At 35.5% G+C, this 21,779-nt stretch overlaps 1 long non-coding RNA gene across 1 annotated transcript in view; it reads left to right on the top strand.

The window, feature by feature from the left end:
* LOC131994887 (uncharacterized) overlaps positions 1-10,073 on the top strand; it is a 347,364-nt gene extending 337,291 nt beyond the window's left edge. The window contains exon 4 of the long non-coding RNA XR_009396920.1: positions 9,507-10,073. This is a non-coding gene — a long non-coding RNA (uncharacterized LOC131994887). The remainder of the gene's footprint in view (positions 1-9,506) is intronic.
* The last annotated feature ends 11,706 nt before the right edge of the window (positions 10,074-21,779 follow it).

The raw sequence follows: 21,779 nt of genomic DNA, 5'->3' as shown, positions 1-21,779 counted from the left end.
TTATTTGCCTAAAAAGAGATACCGCGCATAGAACTCGACAAATGCGATCAATGGTGGAGGGTATATAAGATTCGGCCCGGCCGAACTTAGCACGCTCTTACTTGTCTACTATTTGTACCGAACCAGATGCCGAATGGTAATGATGAATGTCTTCTGATTACAGGTATTCATTGCTGTAATGCAATGAATACCTGTAATCATTGAATACCTATGCATTGCAGAACATTGAATTATTCAAACTCTCCGCAATTAAAATATTAAATTAATGTACATCGGTTGAAGAAATGAAAATAATAGAAGCAACCATAGGTAAAAGAAAGCAAGTCTTGATGGCATCACGATTCGAAACCGAATGACATATAGCTATTGTCGATATAGTAAAATCAATTGACCATTGACACTAGGCATATCACAGTGTGTGCTTGTCTTTCCGTTTGTGTTTCTATTTGTGGTTCGTTTATTTCCAAAAATACCGTATTGTCGCTACCCACTTCGTTGATGATTGCACTGTGGAACACGAAAAATACGGGATATCTGAATGAATTATCAAAGAAAAGGCAAAATAGACTACACGTACATCGGAGTTTCTTTAAGATGTTACCATGCTAAGGAAAGAGGTCCAGACAGATGTATACTGTTAAATTGTCTTAGAATAGCATGGCATGCATTATTAGGTTCCAAGTTATTATTTTGACCTTATGAAAAAGTTTGTTTTAGCCCATTTTATGGTGGAGTTTTTTAATGTGTAAACAGTCTAAAAATATAGAGGTATGTTTGAATACGACCAAACTCTAACTGATATTTTACTTGTTCGTATACATATATTGTATATGTAGTATCTACCTACCTCTCTTTTCTTTAGCAACGTCCAGTGAAATTCGATTTCATTGCCATCAACACCCTCTTAAAGTGAAAATGTATTTTGACTGAATGCAATGAATTTGGGAAAATGCGAAATTAGACAAAATTAAAGTTGCTTAGCTTTGGTTTCATTACTTCGGTGACATTTAGTGGAATTCGATGTAGAACTTTCCTTCTTTGATACTATGCTCATAAATTAGAATATTGTAGAAAACTTCTGGCTAAAATCGATATTGCGATGTAATGCATTTGGTTCCGAATTTTATACAATTAAATTCTTCAAATGTATTATGTTTCCATAATCTAGTCATTCGGTTTGTAACACCTCTACATGTAAAGTTTGTTTAGCCACGTCCATGTCCGAAATCACGATAGCAGTCGAACGAATAAACATATTCAATTAAAATTTTGCACTAATACTTCTATGGGATTCATTGGGATTGCATAGGTTCAGATTTGGATATAGCTCCCAAATATAGTGATCCTTCTTGACCCTCTAGAAGCTTACATTTTTGTACTAAACAGATATGCAAATTTACACATTAATATTTTCTTAATGTAATGAGCGCCGCTTCCGAAAGGTATGCCGCAACACTACTTTGTAGTGGCCGATTACCCAATGTAATTACCACACAAGTTTCGGCAGCACTAGGAGAGGATAGCCACAGTTGAATATTTCTTTTGTTGATATTCATGCCGTAAATAGATGTATATTGACTGCCTAAGCCCTTAGTACGATTATAGTATTCGGCTTATAGTATGTGAAGTACCCACCCAGATAGGTTCATGAGTATATAGAACTAGGGGTTATATCGATGGTTATATTTAAAACTAAACTCGATGTTTTTTACTTTACTGTAGAAGGAAACCACTTGACGTAGACGTCTTTTGAAATCGTTATAAAGCTGTCATTTGCAATTGTGTCCACTGAAAATTTGAAGGCAAGGTACATTTGACAATTGTCTTCCAAAATAAACAAACTGGCAACCATAATGAATAATAAGAAACCATTGTAACTCTGTAGTTCGCAGTAGTATCCACCTGACAGTTTTCTTTCAAAATAAATAAAAAAACGCAATTTGAAAAAATATTGAGTCACGCCCTTTTCATTTTAAAATATCGATGTAGCGATGTATGTAAGCCGATACCGGGAATTGAGTCTCTATACGCCTCAATTTTTGTCCGATTTAGATGACATTTGGAGTATTCCAAGACGTTTATACTCATGTCTGTTTTTTCATAATTTATTCAGGTCTTTCTATGATTTTCGAAAATACCGAATTCTGTTTTACAGTGTTTTGAGATGGTTTTCCTTTTTTACATTCATATCAATAAAAAAATGTCGCCTAACTAATTATAAGATAAAAAAATTTAATTTATTCCATTTACAGTCCATTGTACACACCAACTACTGCAGTCTCACCCCGGCAAATGTGTCGCTTTGAATTTTTGAAAATTTGAGAAATACAAAATGCACTCTAAATACAAAAGATTCTTGAAATGGAATCATCACCAACACTAACTGACAGACTCATATGCCGAGTGGCAACTTTAACAAATTTAGCTCACACGCAGCATTAATTATTGACTAAATACCCAAGCAAATTAAAAGTGACAGAGAAGATTGCACAAACGCACCACAAAGTGCAATCAGCGAGATTTTCGTTTGGAGATAAAATTCTGTAGAAAACTGCAAATGAAATCTTTGAATTGAAAAAATTAAATCTTACACAATTCTGGTGACAATTAATGCTAAGTGATTGACACATACCGAAAACGCGCAGGACTTCTTTATACTTATAACCAATATTCAAACATTGTTATCATATGTTGGAGCAGCAAATTATGTGTAAGTTGGACAAGTAATTCATATTAGAAAAAACAATGAAATAGGATAGGGTGGCTTTTTTCGCTCACGTATCAACGTCCAAATATAGAGGAGGAATTCTTAAATTCAACTGCAGAAATGTTTCATTTCATAAACGCAACATCACTTAATACGGCACATACTAGTTTAGTCATTCTCTTTCCCACATGTTATCTGCCACCCAAAGAACATCTAGTAACTGCAGGGATTGGGCTATTGTGTGTATTGCTAATGCTAGATATCCTTTATGAGTAAAGGAATTGGCGATCGGCGGCTTCTTTTCTTACTGCGCTCGAGGAAAGGTGCCCTGATATAATCCAATGTTCGTTTTAAAGAGACATGCTTCTATTATCTCACAGCTCACTAATTAGTGAGAAAATGGAGCATTTTGGTGCTTATCGGACTGATGATGAAGCTTTGGTCAGCTTCTAAATAGAAGAAAAATCAAAGCCTATCAGTTTCCGCTGGACAAAGAAATCCAACAAACTATTTGTTTAGTTATTAAAAATTACACTAGACAAAATAGTGTATATTATCAAATTCATGTTTTAAAATGAAAAATGAACCCCAAAGTTGTAACAATTAATATTTAGGAAATGCCTCAACTATATTTAACCCAATAGTGCTTAGTGTCTTTTTTTATCGGACGTTTTCATTTATATGAATATTTAGGAAAACCATAGAGAAAATAAGTTAGAACATATGGAACAAAGTTCTAACATAAAGCAAATTTCAATTAATCTATAATGTTGATCAAGTTTCAGCTTTAGTTTTTATAAAGGGCGCTCTTTAAACGCTAAGTTTCTAAGATGAAGAATTTAAAACCATGAAAGGGGAATTGGAGTTTGTTTGAGGAGAAATTGCTCATTGAAAACTAGCTAACAATGTAGGGTTTGTTAGTAGTTGTTGAGATTTCACATTTCATACCTTTTGATACCTTACATTTACAATTTAAAATTTTCGTAAATTTGATATGTAGAATTTCGATCAAAATCCATACGCATTCTGAACAAATTTCTATGAAATTCATCGTTCGGATAAAGCCGATCTTTTGATACCCTACACCACACGAAGGCTAAATCGTCGAATTTAAAATTTTCTTAAATTTGATATGTAGAATATCGATCAAAATCCATACGCATTCTGAACAAATTTCTATGAAATGCATCGTTCCCAGAGGAGTTATAAGAGAAACCTTCGTGCCAAATTTTGTAAAGATCGGTTAACAAACTACAAAATTATTGAGTATTATTCAAAATCAAACGAAAAAATATATGGGGGTATATCTAAATCTGAACCGATTTCTATTAAATTCAAAGCAATACCTTTGTGCCAATTTTCGTGTGAATCGGTTTACAAATGACCAAATGATTGCAATACTAGTCCAAATCGGACGAACGTATATATGGGAGCTATATCTAAATCTGAAACGATTTCATGAAATTCACCAATAATGTCGAGACTTATTAGAAAAGAAAAAAACTAATGAGATTTCTTAATTACTTTTTTGAGCTTTGCCGATAAAAGTGTATTTAGAAAACCAAAAAATTAATACCGAGAAATTTTTCACAAAAGTCTTTTACAAAATTGACCCACAAATACTTTCATAAATCGTAAAATAAAAAAAAAATAAAAATTAAAAGTTGAAAATTCCCGATTTCAAGCGGACTTTGAGCACCACCCAGTCATTGTTATGGCAGTTTAAAGATAATTGAGATAATGAAAACGGGTGTGCCATACCATGATATATTAATCTAGATGAAGGCATACTGTGTAGTACGAAATAATATTATGGTTATGAAATCATATTTTTGAATATTTCTTGTTTTATTTGAACAAATCAGTGAATAAAGTAGACTTTTTCCAACTTCCACCTCGTAGAACCTCTTCAAATATTGCTTAAGTGTTCGTTAAAATTGTAACAGTGCGATATGCTCTGAGGATAAATGACTCCATCGGGTCAATCCGATACGTACAAAATCCAATCCAAATAAAATTTAAGATCGAAATGGGACAAAGGTTTATTGAAAACCTCACCTATAGGGAGTTGGAGCAAATGCAAATTTCATGGATGTTTTTAATGTGGTTTTGTTAGCCGAAATAATAGGAATAGTTGAATATCGCATGGAACGTTGTGCGAAATATGAGCCAGTTAAAGAATATCTCTTCCAGCAACTGTGCACAAATTTGTAACTGATGAAGGAGAGTTAATATGATAAGCTTTGGTGGAAAACATTCAAGCGCTAGTTCTTGGCTTTTGAAAAGCGTATACCGTGTACTTGTACTTGATATAACTCAAAAAATTGATTGTGCAGAAAACGCGTTTTCAGGTTTGATTTAGACTTTATGTTCAAAGAAAAGAATAAAGGTAGAGCACCATAGGAAGCATATTTACAATGTTTAAGGCCAAAAGCTCGATAAATGATCTTCCTTTCCTTGTTTTGTCACAATGTTGATCCCCTTCCCTTTTTCAAAAATCTCTTTAATGTTGACTCTGCTTATAGCTACAGCACGTTGATAATTTTCCCATTTAATGTTTGTAAACATTGTTGTTTTTGCATCTAGCCATTACATAAAGCTAAACGGTCCCACGTAATGTAATGTATCTCACTTCTTCATCATTTTCATTAATCTTTAAATATCGTATGTAAAAGTTGTTGGTTGATAAATTACTGGGTTGCGTCGCCTTTTTGTACGGTTCAAGTCGTTTAATGAAAACGATTCAATTAGCATCGAGAAGAAAAGAGCAGCAGAATAAATAGGTTTCTTGTGTTGAACTGATGTGAAATGAAAAAGATAGACTAGGCTTGAAAAGTACGGATATAAACTCTAAACAAATTTAAGGAAAGTGTAATAAAATTTTAATTCAATATTTTTCAAATCAATTTAAAAGAAACAAGTAAAAGCGTGCTAAGTTCGGCCGGGCCTAATCTTTTATACCCTCCACCATGGATCACATTTGTCGAGCTCTTGCCACGGTATCTCTTTTCAGGCAAACAAAGGATGTAAGAAAAGATTTGCTCTGCTATTAGAGCGATATCAAGATATGGTCCGCTTTGGACCACAATTATATTATATGTTGGAGACCTGTGTAAAATGTCAGAATTGCGCCCTTTGGGGGCTCAAGAATTAAAATAGAGCGATCGATTTATATGGGAGCTGTTTCGGGCTATAGACCGAATCAGACCATAATAAACACGTATGTTGATGGTCATGAGAGGATCCGTCGTACAAAATTTCAGGCAAATCGGATAATAATTGCGACCTCTAGAGGCTCAAGAAGTCAAGATCCCAGATCGGTTTATATGGCAGCTATATCAGGTTATGAACTGATTTGAACTATTCTTAGCACATTTGTTGGATATCATAACTAAATACTACGTGCAAAAACTCATTCAAATCGGATCAGAATTCCGCCCTCTAGAGGCTCAAGAAATCAAGACCCAAGATCGGTTTATATGACAGCTATATTAGGTTATGGAACGATTTGAACCATACTTGGCACAGTTGTTGAATATCATAACAAAACACGTCGGGCAAAATTTCATTCAAATCGGATAAGAATTGCGCACTCTAGAGGCTCAAGAAGTCAAGACCCAAGATCGGTTTATATGGCAGCTATATCAAAACATGGACCGATATCGCCCATTTACAATACCAATCGACCTACACTAATAAGAAGTATTTGTCCAAAATTTCAATTGGCTAGCTTTACTCCTTCGGAAGTAAGCGTGCTTTCGACAGACAGACGGACGGACATGGCTAGATCGACATAAAATGTCACGACGATCAAGAATATTTATACTTAATGGGGTCTCAGACGAATATTTCGAATAGTTAAAAACAGAATGACGAAATTAGTATACCCCCCATCCTATGGTGGAGGGTATAAAAATGTTTTTTTTTTTATTTAGTGGTGATAGCGAAAATGATTCGTACAGTCGCCGAACGTTCTTAGGCTTTGGTTTTCACAACGACCCAAGCAAGGCGATTAGGAACAACATACCGGTGGTACCGTAACCAATGAGTTCATTTGCACGATACATCCGTATGAATGCGAACACGATATCATCTTGTTCACATCGAAAAATTATTCTCAGTTTATTAATACAATTTTTATTAGAATAATAAAAATTCTATGTTTCATATGTTAAAATATGCACACCCAGAAAAATTAGTCTGGTGATATCAGCAAACACTGTCTGCTGATATTAAATTAAAAATTTTAAACTTTTGAATAAATCCATTCAAAATTATTGAACTTCTAAATAGCAATTGAGGCATTTAAGTTATATGCTTGTGAAATTGAAAAATAAGAGGTAATATAAAATGTATTGAAATATTTACGACATTTGTGAGCTTTTTTTTAACTTTTTTAAATTTAAAAACAACAGAAAATGTTTGCTGTTTTAGCAACAAATTACTGCCGTCCCATTTTCAGCAGACTTTCTGCTGTTGCAGAAACTCCAATTATTTTTCGTGAGAGAAAGGAAAGTCGTATATCTTTATCAAAAATTATTAAAGTAAATAAATAATCAACCATCTTTTCCAATGTTTCGTTTTTTTTGTTTACTCTACACCACCACTGTGGTGCAGGGTATTATAGGCAAGGTTAGGTTGAAAAGAGGGTGCAGATGTTAATCCACCCATGCCATTCCAAAAAGAAAATCTTAGTTAGGAATTCCGTGCTACTTACAAAATCCCTAATTGTTTTCCATACCACTCCCCCAAGGTGGTTCATATCAGGTATTGACTCTCCACCAAAGAACCAATCACTGTTGCCGGCGAAAGCCGTGCAATGACATAGAAAATGCTCCAACATCTCATGATCTTCCCCACATGTTATCACTTGCCGCACCGATTTCGTATAGGTGAGCTCTTAGTCCCATGTGTCCTTTAATAATACCAATAGCTATACTGACCATCTTACTTTCTTTCAGTATAACTTTGAGCATTTGTTTGCAACGCTAAGAAGGAGAAGAACTAGACCCATTATGATAAATATACAGATCGGCTTAGAATCAATTATTGGATCGATTTAGCTATGGCCGTCTGTGTGTCCGTCCATGTATTTTGTGATCAAGGTACAGATCGCATTTGCCACCTTTTTCGTTCAAGAACAAACACTCATACATCAGATTTAGATATAGCTTCCGTATATAACCCCATGTAGACTTTTAAAGCTGTAGTAGGAACAATTTTGTGCTGATCACTACAAAATGAAGGTATTTTATTTGACGTTCCAATACGTGAGCTAAATTTCATCAAAATTGGTTCAGATTTAGATGTAGCTCCCATATGTATCTTTCATAGCTCCCATATATATATTTTAGCCGATATACGCATCTTACAATGCGGTAACCACAAATTAGGTCATACCGTAGGATAATCTTGCAAGCTTTTTTTCGATATTTCAATACATTCATAGAAAAAAATATTGCTGAAAATAGCACATACTGTTTGCTGAATATTAGTAGTTCATTTTGTTGCTATTATAGCAGTAGTTCTGCTATTACAGCAGTAGTACTCGGAGTAGCAGGCTTACTGCTGAAAAGTCTGTTGTTTGCTAAAAATTACTGATGCTCAATTATAAGGAGGATGTTAGAAGAAAAAATAAAACACAAATGTAATTGTGTGTCTCAGTGGATTTTTATAATCACCACTGAATGTATAATTTCCATAACCTTTTTTTTTCTTTAATTTTAGATACAAAAGGCCATGCCAGTCATGTGCACATTAGTAGAGCAATAACAAAAAATGCTCAGCCACATTTCGAAATGTATACCAATGGATGGATCACGTAGCTTTTTTACAGTAATATTCCACAAATTCGAACAAAGTTTCTAAAAAAATCTAAAAAATGGCTAAAGTAATCAAAGCAAATTAACAGTCAACCATAAAAAGTAGCATACAATTTTTTTCATCAGACTTGTGTACTCAAACAGTAGATTTTGTTAGTTGAAATAGCAGTAAGAAATGTTTGCTAATACAGCAGCCCTATGTTTGCTGAAGCAGCAGTAATGTCTGCTTTTCCATTTTCAGCAAACAAAAACCGCTGTTTTAGCAAACATTTTTGCTGTTTTCAAAAACAAATTCTGTTGAGTGTAGGTGTACAAAATTCATGTCGTACTAGATTTAGACAGAAGGTTTTATGTATTTGACTAGTAGCCAGTCTCTGTAGCGTAGGATGTTAAATAGTTGACTAAGTCCTACTTTTGGCTTTCCTTAGAGATTTTTGTTTTTTTGCAAATGAAATCCATGCTCATTGGTAAAATTTAAGTCAACAGGTTTTCTGGCAAGGGGGCCAAAAATGACAACAAGGCCATGGTGAGGACTTCATTAATAATCTTCCATTTGAATCCTTGTTATGGAGTTTCCATGGTTTTGTAATATAAGCCAAAATCACTGGTATACAAATTACAATGGAAGCCAGGCTAAGATCTTTATTACCAATATTTATAGGTTTTTAACAACATGTACCACCGGCCAATTATGCCCAAATCCCTGTAACGTGTTAACTACGAAATATTTAATAACAGGTGCTGGGGAAAGGCAAAACAAAAAACAAAACACAAAATATTCAAGAATTCTGAGTAATTTTTCACACATTCACACTTCGGTGTTTGTGTTCAATTATTATGCGCATGTGTTGCTCGAAATTGTTCATTTATTTATAAGGATTCACTATTAAAGGAGCTTTCGCATGTCATCATCTACATTGTGATTCATAGGATGGCTGTTTAAGTGTCTCAACAGACAAAACAAAAATACATTTCAGGGAATGATTTAAATACTTACACTGCACATATTTTGGCTAAGCGAAGAAAATGAAGCATTAAAATGGAAAGGCATGACAAAAATGAATTACTCGAGAGATGAGATCAACAGTCAACAAGCAGGACATGCTTACTTTGGCCCAGGAACCCACCAGTTGACTTACATTGTAAACTTGTTCAAAGCAAACAAGAAAAAAAACTAAACAACGACAACCATAAAGTTTTGTTCAAGTTGAAATTTGTACAAATCTGTTGGAAACCATAATGCTCTTCTCTATGATGCCCTGGCTATGCGGCATGACTTTAAACTCTAAACAACAACACACATTAAAGAGGAAGAGAACAAAGAAAAAAAATAACAAACGAAACGAAAAACGACCAACAGGAAGGCAGCACACAAAGCAGTTGAAAACATTTTAGAAATGCACATTCCTATGGAATAGTTTACACCGAGCCAAACACAGCACAGCACAACAGAATCCTTAAACTAATTTAAAATTTAACCCACTGGGGATGCCATGGTAACATCGTTTTGATTTTTTGTCATCGCAGTAATAAAGAGCTGGTTAGCTGGTTAGCTGGTATTTATGATTCACATTCGCTATATTACTTGTGCATAATGCTGAAAGAAACAAAACATACAGTGTCAGTGGGGCATGGAGGGAAAACTTTTGTGCGTACGTCTGTGTTCACATCAGTCATTGCAATAACATCATGGCCAACTTATAACTAAAGTTTAACCGCTAATAAAGTTGGTGTCATATTAACCACAAGTAAGTAATGTGCAAGCTTTAAACGATCAAGTAAATGATTTTAAACGGAAGCCCGTGTACCCTCAGTTGTCTTTAATTTTAAGCCAGTAGTACCTTATTTATAGGAAATTGGTCGTACTTGCTAGCCGAATTTAGAAAGGATTTCCAAGCGCCTCAATCTTCTGGCCAATTTCTGGTACCTGGTTTCGAGATGTCTTTCTCCACTTGGTCTTTCCATTGGAATGTTGGTCTTCCGCTTCTGCATGCCCAGGTGGGTTTACATTTAAATGACTTCACATAACATGACCTTGCCAACATAATCGTGTTGATACGCTGAACGTTGCCAACATCGCATATGCCTACATTTTTCACCAATAAACTGCCTGAATTTTCATGTTGGCAGCTACTGCCTTCGATGACCGAATCTAAATATTGATGTTTTCGTCATTGGCGAGCAGCCAGTGTTGCTTTTTGTTCATACTTGCATCTTGTGTGATCCGCTTTTATTTCGGATAAGTTATTTCTAATTTTAAGTGGAGAACTTGTGTCAGTTATCGTTTTTCTGCAAAGTCGTACTAAAGAGCTGTCGAAGGTCGTACTATAGACTAGAGCTGGCAAAATATCGATGGCACTATCGATATTTAATTATTCCCGATGGATAATATGGCAAAGTATCCTTTAAGACACATTGCGCCTATAGAGGGCGCAATTTTCATCCGATTAGACTAACATTTTGTACAATGATTTCACTCATGACTTCCAACTGAGTTAACTAGCCTTAGATTTATTAGGCCTGTGCATTGATATGTTTTTTATATAAATCGATCTCCTGATTTGTACGTCTCATTTTAGTTTGAAATATAGGTGATGGAAAATTAACGATAGTATCGATACTATCGATATTTATTATTAAAACTATCGAAAATATCGAATGTTGCTATTATCGATAGTTTGCCAGCTTTACTATAGACGTGTCAATCTGTTTCCATTGGATCTTTTCGAGGATTTGCTATAGCGTGAATATGGAGTCTATGGTGGATTAACTAGGCCTGAAGCCATAATGATTAGGCCTATTTATCTCGTTGAATTTTTTACCCACCATGCAAGGATGGGGGTGTATTAATTTTGTCTTTCCGTTTACAACACACCGAAATATCCATTTCCGACCTTATAAAGTATATATATTCTTGATCGTCGTAAAAATCTATGACGATCCATGTCCGTCCGCCCACCTGTCAGTTGAAATCACGCTCTACTCTCTAAAAATAGAGATATTGAGCTGAAACTTTGTACAGATTCTCAAGCTAAGTTCGAAGATGGGCTATATCGTACTATATCCGAACCGATTTCGCTGCAATTTAAGACAGTGAGTCGCATTACGCCACTCGACATCCTTCTATAATTTGGCCCAGATCGGTCCGCTTTGGCTCCCGATTTAAGGTCTTGGTCCCATAAAAGGCGCATTTATTGTCCGATGTCTCCGAAATTTACGACAGTGAGTTGTGTTAGGCTCATCGACGTTTGTTTTCAATTTGGCCCAGATCGCTTCAGATTTGGATATAGCTTCCATATAGACCGATCTCTCGATTTAAAGTCTGGGCACATAAAAGGCGCATTTATTGTCCGATTCCGCTGAAATTTGGGACAATGAGTTGTGTTAGGCCCTTCGACATATGTTTTCAATTAATTTGTGAATACTTATATGAAGTAATAAATTCCCATGGATACCTCCTATCTCATTGGGGAAAGATAACTGCTCTTATGAAAAGCGTGATTGTTATCAAATAGAAAACCATGATAGGAACCCAGACGTTTTCCCCTACAAAAAAGATGGTTGAACTGCAAGGCAAGTCGGAGTTATAATCTGAAAGTAATAGACCTCTTATACTACATCGACTTGTGTTCTTGTGAACGGCTTCTGCTATATACTCGGTCATTTAAACGATAGCTAGCCTTTACTGTTCAGGTAGACAACATTTAGAGCCTTTTAATAGAATTCTGTACTTAAGACCCCCAGATACTGTGAATACGCATTCTGCTGCGACTATTCTTCAATACTTAGTAAACGCTACACTCAACAGAATTTCTTGTTCAAACTAGCAAGAAAGTTTGCAAAAACAACAGGTTTTGTCTGCTAAAAATAAAAAAAACAGATGTAACCGCTATTTTAGCAAACATAATGTCATTGTTTTAACAAATATTTCGGTCTGCTCTTTAAACAAACCTAATCTGTTGTTCAACTACAAAATGAAATATTGAACACCCATTTCTGCCAAACAGGCAAAAAATTCTGTGTAATGAAGCAAATAAATTGAACAGCAGTGAAACTTTTGTTACAGAAAATATAAAACATATACAGTAGAACTTCTCTATAATGAATTTCCCTAAAACGAATTATTCTCTATGATAGATACAAATTTAAAAGAGCTTTTTTTCTGTTATTTTCACCTATTTAAACCTCTCTAACGAATACTTCTCTGTAACGAAATTTTTCTAAAACGCAAGTTAATATTCTCACGATAACTTAGGTCTCTATAACGAGTTTTTGTCAAACTTTTTTTATTGAAGTTCACACAAAAACAGAGGAAAAAAACCTCATTCAATGTTTATCATGATCTCACTTGCAGGCAGACACAAAAGACAAAATTGCTGTAAAATACCTTCTTTTTCAATGAGTACTATGTCTAGTTTCTATGTACACCAAACAATGCAAACGCTTTGCGTGTTGAAAAACAAACAAAACAGTGGTGTGTAAGAATAGTATCAGTTTAAAATAATGTTTGTAGTAGCCGGAGTACGGGTTGGAAAATTGCAAGCAACACAGAAAAAAATATGAGTTAGGAATAAAAAAACAAAACAAATAAAAAGTGTTCAGTTCGGGCAGGCCGAATCTAGGGAACCCAGGAAAATAAGCAAATTAACTTTGTTGAATGTACTTTACGTGCAAAAATTTAAGATATTAGAGTCAAAATTTCAGCCAAATCGGCTAACAATTGCGGCTTCTAGAGACTCAAGAGGAGAATGGTTTACATGGGAGCTACATCAGGTTCCAGACCGATTACGACTATACCAGCCACTGATATTGGAAGTCATAACTAGTGGCTCAGTCATGTTGAAGAAACACTATATATGATAGCTATATCCAAATCTGATCTGGGATGGCCCATTTGCAGTCCCCAAAAAGCTAAAGAAGTATTTGTGCAAAATTGTGAACACCTTTACGAGTTCGACGGCTATTGAGATTTCAACAGACCGTCGGTCGGACGTGGTTAGATCCATTTAGAATGTCATGGCAATCTAGAAAATGTATACTCTATGAGGTCGTAAATCAATATTTGGAGTTGCTACACGGAATTACTAGGTAAGTATACCTCCTAATCTAGACTTGAAATGGTCTACCGCTTTACTGTCACTGGCTAGAACAGACGTCTCAGCCATTATGTCCGCCATGACAGGTCACTGTCTAATCGAAAAACATGCATACAGACTGAAGGTTGCCAGCAACGATTTTTGCAGAAATTGTGAGGGCATTGAAGAAGAAAAGACCTATAGTCTTTTGTGAGTGCAGTCAGAAGGAGTTCCACTTTAGGTTCTCATTTCTTTGAGAACTTGTCTGATTTGGCGGATGTGAACATTAGCAAGTACGTTGTAGAGAAGTTTGATTTCATATGTTTAATAATGTATTGCATTAAATTTCGCATACAGTACGAGTATTTTACTTTTTAGTTACAATTCACTTCCATTTGTTTGTTTAGTTGCTGTATTTTATTTTATTTTGTTTTATCTTATTCTATTTTATTTATTTTTCTGTTTTTACGCTTATTTTTACTTAGGTTGTTCCATTTTATTGGTGGCCTTTTTTGTCCAGCTGAAACCAATAGGGTTTGATTTTGCTTCGATTTAGAATAGAGGATTGGTTGGTTTCTTTTCTTACTGCGCTCGAAGAAAGGTACCCTGACATGATCCAATGTTCGCCTTAAAGAGGCATGCTTCTACCATTGCACAGCTCACGAATTAGTACGAAGTTGAAAGCATGTAATCTTTTTGGGGCTTAATTGATTGCCAATTAACTGTCCGTAAAAATGTTCACACTCGAAGTCCTCGCGTTAACACCACACCAAGTCAATCATTCCATGATTTCCCGGCTCTCGGCCTACTGGACCTTATTATGGTCAGGCAGTCGAAAACAGATCTCAGCCCACTCAATTTATCCACCTGTTCCTTAGCATATAGGGATTGCAGGTACTTAGGCAGGATTATATTTTGGGGGGTGCCCACCACACATTTTTCCAAAATCGAAAATTGCCGAAATTCTTCTTTCAATGTGAAATTGGTAATTATACCTCAATTTTTTTTTTTTTTAAATTGTGGTCGCTATTGAAGTCAGAGCTCAATTTTGCATTGATTGCCAACAAAGTGCAAATATCTTTTGGAAGTTGTATTAATGGCTTCGAACGCTGGACAACGAAATGGCTCTTGCTGCTGCTCTTATTGCCCAGGTTCGCATTAACGATGAAAAATACCCAAGAATAGAGCTGGCTTAGAAAAATTCTAGCTCAAGTAAGGAAAGAGGTATCGTAGTGAAATTTTGATTGGCGTAAAGTAGACTACAGAAACCAGTTACAAAATTTTTTGCCGTCATGTTTTGGGGGGAAATTGGCTTGTCAAAAGTCGTACATTTTTTGTATTTCAAAAATTAAACAAAAAAATGTTTCAAAATTCTTAGGAGTGAGATTCCTGGAATAAGTTTTAATGTATTGTTGCATGGTTTCTATAAAAAAATAAATGTGTGGAAATAATCCTGACAGCAGGTTCCATTTAATGCCAAAATCATTAAATCCAGCGTTATCAAATATTAAAAAACAATTTTTTTTTTTTTGTTGTAGGCCTATTTCCTAAAGATAAAGATTTTTTTAAGTTTTTAAAATTCAAAATATTTCAAAAAAGTGCTACGCCAATATAAATTCTCTAAATTATGAATATACTAGCAAATGCCCGGTCGCTTCGTAGCACCCGATGGAACATCCAATACCAAGGAATAATTAAAACTTTTAAAATGATCTTTCTAAATTTATTAAAATTGCGATACTGTTTCAATTTTAATAAATTTAGAAAGATCATTTTAAAAGTTTTAATTTCTAAATGTACGAATTGAAAAAAAAACTCTAGTCGGCCGATAAATACTGTCAAGGCGTAACTGTATCGCAATTTTGAGATCTTGAGCTCAATCCGTAAATAAATTATCATTTTGTACGTTTTAGTACCTAAATGTACAAATTTCAAAACAGTCTTATCCGTTATCCGTTGCATACTGCCAATATGTACCTATATCCATAATTTCACAGATGTAGCTCAGTATACAAAAATTACCACTTTTTTGTACCAAAATAGACGAATATAAAAAAAATCTTCTAGTCGATCGGTACATAGTGCCTAGATATAACTGTATTCTAAATTTCAGATCTGTAGCTCAATCTATAAAACAAAGTACTGAGCAGTACCAATTGCAGCACCTAAGTACTTTTTATTCTACTCCTGGTACAATTTCAACATTTTATATTTGGTACAACTTATCGTATATTTGTCAAGACATCGACCATTTTAAGCATTTTTTTATTTTATCCTTCTCCGTTCATTGTAAAAGCAAATAAGCTATTTCGTACCTTTTGGTACCAAAATGTATGATTTGTTAAAAATAACTAAGTCAGCCAACTTCTTAGTAGAATATACATATTAAATTTCAGAGGTCTAGTTCAATCCCTAAAGAAAGTATGAAATGGTACCAAATACGGTACTAAACGTATGTTTCTTCCGCTTCCGTTACTATTTTTCTTATTTTTTCTATCTACCCCCTTTATTTCGCAACAACAATCAATTAAGCCTAATTTCGTAGTTCTAGCTCTACCCGTTCGCCCTATGCAAAGTTCACCTATTTCGTACCTTTTTTTGGTGTTTTTTTTTTCTAAATGTCCAAAAACTCTTTCGGCATCCCAATTTAAGTTGCCGTAGTGTACCTAAATTCCAAAATTCAAAGCTATAGCTCAATTAACAAACAAGGTACCAAAAAGTACCAATCGCGGTACTAAACGTACTATTTTTCCTACTTACGGTTCCATTTTGGGAATTTTTTGTCACTAAATGCTATTTTTTCGAGACGCTCTTTAATTAGAGCCCAAAATTTTAATTCTAGCTCCATCCGTTCGCGATGGGTAAAAAGTATTTAAAATAAATTTTATTTGATAAATAAATATTTTGTTAATTTAACAACGCAATTCTTATTTTATATGGTCGCGCAATTATCCTATTCGGGTAGAAATAATACCAATTTTGTTCAATGTCTAGCAATGGAAACTCGGAGTGAAAAGTTAAAATTACACGAAATTCCAAATGAGCTATTCAAGGCCTCACTTCCGAATGCCATTGAATAATGGGTTAAAATAAGTTAAGACTCCCACATATCCGGGTTATAAACGTATTTGTAATGGCTTCAACGGACTCATTCAAAATTTTACATTTACTCTCACACCATCGGCCATGTAATGCACAGCACACAAATATTTGTGTGATATTAAAGAACCACCAGGCATTGGGACAGACACTGCCTGGATTGACGAACCGACCGATGGACGGACACATTGAGTGATACCGTATGGTTAAATTGACGGAGGGCACTTAAACACCTGACCAAGCCATATGTGTGCTTCGATGTGCAGTTTTACTGGAAGATGTTACAATTACCACAGTATTTGTTGAGGGCACCAAAACTTTGCCAAGCAACTGACAGACACATGCATTTCGAGCGAGGATAAACTGACACGGAGAGACATATTGCCACACACACACACACGGATGCAGCTCATCCGGGCTGGTCCGGTCGAAACTTCGGATGGCTGCCACAATCTGCGCAATCATCGCAGACAAGCCAAACCCGGAGCCCAGATTTGCATTGGACGACTGGCCTTGCACGGGCCAATGAAGGAGTGACAATAACCTGTGAATTACCCAGAATGATGGAACAAAAGAAATTTCATTTCCTTCCAGTGCTGAATGGCAATACAATAAACCAAGGTGCTAAACGGCTGTTGAATAAAACAGTTCACCTCAAAGCATTGGCGTAGCTAGACATTTTCCCTGGGGGGACTACGGCCCAACCAAATAAATTCAAAATTTTTTTCGTTTTCGTATACCTTTTTCTAAAAACTAAATCAATGGGGTCGGTTTTATCACTTGAAAGGTCTCGATTCTCTTGTGCTTAAAATATGTGTGGGATCCCAGGACCCCCCTAGCTACAACAATGCCTCAAAATATGGTTGTTGGATAACAAACAAATTCTCTGACACACAACCTCTCCCTGCCTCCACATTGCTGGATTGACCTTTATTTGGCTAAATGTAACGGAGATTTATTCTAATCGGAGTCAAGTTTATTTCCACTTCAAGAAAGTCACACTGAGTGCCGCTTCCAAGCAACCCACAACCAGTCGAATGGTAACTGAAACTTTGACACAATAGAAATTTCAACAAAATGTGATTAAAACGAAGTTAACTTGTATTGACATAGTCGTTGGGTGCTTTTGCCGGTCTTTTTGTGTCTTCTGATCTTACATAAAAACATTGGAAGGAAGGACGGACATACCACATGAAAAGAAAGAAGAGACATAGAGGGGAAAGAAACCTTTTGTTTTTATTTTCAATTTCAAGGTCAAAATAAATTACAAATGCTAACGCTTTACCAGCAACAGCAACATGAGCGGTTTCAAACAACACCGTCAAAATCGCAAAATTAGCAGCCAAACAAAAAAAAAAAGAATCACACTGACACAGTCACATACATACGGATACCATGCTGCTGAATAAAAAGACGTTTGCAAAAAACCCAAAAAAAAACAAAAACACCTAAAAGGTAAACAGAAACAAAATTTGGTGTAAAAACCTCGAATTGGGCAAAAACTAACAACAACGGTTGTAAGGTAACATGGCTAAAAGTGTAAGGCAGCAGCAAAAAGAGCACAACTCAAACCAAATAGGTGGAATGGCCAAGCTTAGCTTGCCGTTGGGGGGTGCGTGGGCAAATTCTGTTTCAGCTTAAGCCCAAAACATCAGCACAGCACAACTCGAACCCAACACATTTAACCCCGCATAGATACAGCCAACAACAAACACTTCGTCATCTCATCTTCATGAGCGACATTAACAAAAATAAAAAACAAAAACAAGAAATAGCGTGCTAAGTTCGGCCGGGCCGAATCTTATATACCCTCCACCATGGATCACATTTGTCAAGTTCTTTGAATGACTCTTTGAATATATATATTCAACAAAAGTTATTGATGATGATGATGTGGATCGTCCTTGTCATGGCTGTTAGGAGTCATAGGAAAATACCACCACCTCCAAATTTCAAGCAAATCGAGGAAAAATTGCGCCCTCCAGTGGCTCAGAGTGTCACTTGTTGGAAGTCATACCAAAAAGATCTTTGCAAAATTTCAAACAAATTGGAAAGAATTGCGCCCTAGAAGTCTAATCGGGAGATCGGTTTATGTGGCGACTATATCAGGCTATGGACTAATTTAGACCATACTTGGCACAGTTATTGAAAGTCATTCCTCAACGATATGTGCAAAATTTCAGCCAAATCGGATCAGAATTGCGCTCTGATCCAAGAAGTCAAGACCCAAGATCGATTTTTATGGCAGCTATATTAAAACATGGAGCGATTTGGCCCATTTACAGTCCCAACCGACCTACACTAATGAGAAGAATTTGTGTAAAATTTCAAGCGCCTTCTTCTTCTGACATGAATGAATAAAATTAGAAATCAATTGAAATCCTTTTACAAATTTGTGAATTCAAAGCGCCGTTGTAATAGTTTACCGAACTTTCTTAGATATAAAGCTAAAGTAGCTGATAACGATTCAGGCATTGCCGACATCTTTGCTGACTTTTTTAGCACTACCTACTCAGATAATTAAAGGGTGATTTTTTGAGGTTAGGATTTTCATGCATTAGTATTTGACAGATCACGTGGGATTTCAGACATGGTGTCAAAGAGAAAGATGCTCAGTATGCTTTGACATTTCATCATGAATAGACTTACTAACGAGCAACGCTTGCAAATCATTGAATTTTATTACCAAAATCAGTGTTCGGTTCGAAATGTGTTCATTCACCGTAACGTTGCGTCCAACAGCATCTTTGAAAAAATACGGTCCAATGATTCCACCAGCGTACAAACCACACCAAACAGTGCATTTTTCGGGATGCATGGGCAGTTCTTGAACGGCTTCTGGTTGCTCTTCACTCCAAATGCGGCAATTTTGCTTATTTACGTAGCCATTCAACCAGAAATGAGCCTCATCGCTGAACAAAATTTGTCAAAATTTCGAAGCGAACACTGATTTTGGTAATAAAATTCAATGATTTGCAAGCGTTGCTCGTTAGTAAGTCTATTCATGATGAAATGTCAAAGCATACTGAGCATCTTTCTCTTTGACACCATTTCTGAAATCCCACGTGATCTGTCAAATACTAATGCATGAAAATCCTAACCTCAAAAAAATCACCCTATATTATGATTTATGTGGAACATATCCATACACAATCAACAATTCAGCTTTTATAGACGTGTCTGGGATTGGCGAAAATGTAGTACTTGAAAATTTAAGGTCACTGAAGATAACTTTTAATCCCAGTCCAAATGGAATTCCATCGAACATTTTAAAGCATTGCGCTCTCGAACTTTCATATCCCCTTTGTACACTTTTCAACAGTTCATTAAAGCATGGATATCTGCCGGAATTGTGGAAGTAATCTTATATAAGACCGTTATTTGAAGCCGGAAATCGCAATGAGGTATCTAATTACAGGGGCATTTCAATTTCGAATGCTATTCCGAAGTTAATAGAGAAACATTGACTGACACTATTTCACATCAAGTCTCTTCTATATTGTCTCCCTACCAACATGGGTTCCGGAAATCGAAATCGACGTTAACAAATATTTTAGAATTTACTTGTTTGGTCAACGATGGCTTTAGGGAACGCTACCAAACGGATACTATATATACCGATTTTAGTAAAGCATTTGATAAAGTCAACCACAACCTTCTGTTAAGGACAATAGATCTTATTGGTTTCAGTCCATCTTTACTTAAGTGGATCAGATCATATCTGACTGGACGTACTCAAAAAGTTAAATTTGGTACTGCAGTTTCCAAATCTATTGTTGTCTCTTCCGGTGTTCCACAGGGTAGCTACCTTATCCCTGTGCTGTTTTGTTTGTTCATAAACGATCTCCCTTTTACTTTAAAGCACTCGAATATTTTGATGTATGCAGATGATGTAAAGATCTTCAGATCAACGAGAGACTCTGATGAACAGCGTTATCTTCAGTATGAGAACTTTATAGAACTTAATATTTCTAAATGCAAACACATATCATTTTCAAGAATAACCTCTCTTAAAACTAGCTACTTTTTGGGTTCCAATCAACTTGAAGTAGTCTATAGCTTTGAAGACCTTGGATTTTTTCTAGATCAACGCTTAAACTTCCGTCAACACATCTCAATAGTTATAAACAAAGCACGTAGTGCTCTTAATGATTTCTCTGTGACGAAAAACTTATATACGTCCCTAGTTAGAAGTAATCTCGAGTACGGTTCAGTGGTATGGGATCGGTACTGCAATATTCATTCTGATTTGATAGAATAAGTTCAAAAACAATTTCTACTATTTGGTCTCCGTCGAAATGGGTGGGACAGAAGTTCATTACCTTCGTATGAGTACCGATTAAATCTTATAAAGCTTCCTACATTAAAAGTCGTAGAACCATGCTAAACATTACGTTTTTGACTAAATGAATTCATGGTCAAATAGACTCCTGCTTTATTTTGAGTCGAATTTCCTTTAACGTTCCTATCAGACCTATCAAATATTTTGATCTTTTGAAAATTCCTTATTATAAAACCAACTATGCCAATAATGATCCTTTTCGGCACCTATGTTATCGATTTAATCAACTGAAAGCTATAATAGATCTATCTGAGAATCGAGAAAGTTTAAAAAGGAAAATTATATTATTTTTAAATTCTAAGGTTAATACATTTGTAAATATATTGTTATTAGTCTGTAAGGGTATTTATTATCTATAGACTTAAATAAAAAAAAAGAAGACCAAATCGACTTAAAATGTCACGACTGTCAAGAATATACATACATACTTTATGGTCGCATATTTCGAGGCATAACAAACGGAATGACGAAATAAGTATACCCCCATCCTATGGTGGAGGGTACAAAGACAACCGAATGACCCATCAGCCAAAAGACCAATCGACTAATTTGCTAACGCTTACATATGAAAAATTTTTCATGTAGGCGATGTCGCGCCATGTTTACAACCGCTAATGCCCCATTGTATTTATGGATTTCGTGTTGCTATGGATGTGACTGTAAAGACTTAGCATATAAGGGTGGATCAAATGAATATGTCGTCGGGTTATCCTATCTCTTGAAGTAACAATACG

Source organism: Stomoxys calcitrans, chromosome 2 (genome assembly GCF_963082655.1).
Source record: "Stomoxys calcitrans chromosome 2, idStoCalc2.1, whole genome shotgun sequence".
Lineage (NCBI taxonomy): Eukaryota > Metazoa > Arthropoda > Insecta > Diptera > Muscidae > Stomoxys > Stomoxys calcitrans.
Note: the sequence above shows the minus strand (reverse complement) of the source record. Positions and strands in the feature narration are given on the sequence as shown.